The following is a 1610-nucleotide window of genomic DNA, read 5'->3' as shown; positions in this document are numbered from 1 at the left end:
TTTCCCCAGGGGAATCAGGCATCCAGTCTCCTCCAGTGCTGATGCAGTGATCCCAGGAAGGAAGCAGCGGTGGTCAAAGGGAGAGGGGCTACTAGAGAGCCCAAAGCACATACTCCTCACCACCACTGACACAGCTGCTTCCACCAATGGCTGCCATTCGAGCAGTGGAAACCCATCCTGATGCAAGACAACGTCTCAAGGGGACCAACCAAACACTTGGAGACCCCTTATTCTCATGAAGGATCTTAATTTGTCTTTACTGGATTCACCCACTAATTTAGAGTTTGTCTTCCATCTTAGTTCATTCTCTGCTATTATAACGGAATATCACAGACTGGGTAAATTATAAACCAAGAAAGAGGGCCCTTCCTATATCCAGCTGAGGCTACTCAAGAGCTGCAGTTCACCACTTCAGGATTTTCTGCAGATTCTTGGGAAAGATGGCAGCTAATGATGTTGTTCTGAAGAGGCGGGAGCGGAGGGGTTCGGAGGCAGATCAGATCACTGAATATCTCAAGCAGCAGGTTACTCTTCTCACAATTTTGCAGGCAACTTTGAGAGAAGAAAAGAAACTTCGAGTTGAGAATGCTAAACTGAAAAAAGAAACAGAAGAACTAAAGCAAGAGCTGATTCAGGCAGAAATTCGTAATAGAGTGAAACAAGTACCTGTTCCATCGAGAACTTCACAAGAGACTAATGTACTGTTTCTGAACGTGTGATGCAGTCTCCATCAGGAGCAACCACCACCGCTTCTGGTACAAAAGAACAGATCAAAGGAGGGGGAGGAGAAGGAAAGAAGGTAAAAGAGAAGACTGAAAAGAAAGGAGAGAAAAAGGAGAAGCAGCAGGCAGCTGCAGCAGGCGTTGACTGGAAGCCTATCGATGTATAGTGCCTAGATCTTCGAATTGTTTGTAGAGTTACTGCCAAGAAACACCCCCAATGCAGATTCATTGTATGTCAAAGAAGTAGATGTGTGAGAAGCAGGCCCACGAACAGTCATCAGTGGGCTGGTGAATCATGTTCCTCTAGAACAGATGCAAAATCGGATGGTGGTTTTTTACTTTGTAATCTGAAGCCTGCAAAAAATAAGTACTGTCTCAAGCAATGGTGATGTGTGCCAGTTCACCAGAGAAAGTGGAAGTTCCGGCCTCTCCCAATGGGTCCGTTCCTACTGTCTCAAGCAATTCTGTCTCTGTTCCTGGAGACAGAATTCCTTTTGGTGCTTTCCCTGGAGAGCCTGACAAGGAGCTGAACCCTAAGAAGAAGATCTGGGAGCAGACCCAGCCTGACCTGCACACCAACGATGAGTGTGTGGCCACGTACATAGGAGCTCCCTTTGAAGTGAAGGGGAAGAGAGTTTTGCAGGGCCCAAACCATGGCTAATGGCGGAATTAAATAAGTGCTCGGTAACTGAAAGACATTGGTGAAACCTTAATAACAGTAATGAGGAGTGAGTTTATCATTTACACATTAAAAAAAAAAACAAGAAAGAGTCACTTGGCTCAATTCAATGAGAGCACATGGTGCCAACATTAATCCCTGTCCCCCTGCAGCTCTCTCTTTATAGTTCCTCACTCATGACCCTCTCACCTGTGAAAGGTTTGACCTCT

At 45.8% G+C, this 1610-nt stretch overlaps 1 pseudogene; it reads left to right on the top strand.

The window, feature by feature from the left end:
- Positions 1-422: 422 nt before the first annotated feature.
- On the top strand, positions 423-1399 carry LOC116073235 (annotated as a pseudogene).
- Positions 1400-1610: the final 211 nt, after the last annotated feature.

The sequence above is a fragment of the Mastomys coucha genome, unplaced genomic scaffold (assembly GCF_008632895.1).
Source record: "Mastomys coucha isolate ucsf_1 unplaced genomic scaffold, UCSF_Mcou_1 pScaffold23, whole genome shotgun sequence".
NCBI classification, from domain to species: domain Eukaryota; kingdom Metazoa; phylum Chordata; class Mammalia; order Rodentia; family Muridae; genus Mastomys; species Mastomys coucha.
This window is presented reverse-complemented; position numbering and strand designations above follow the sequence as displayed.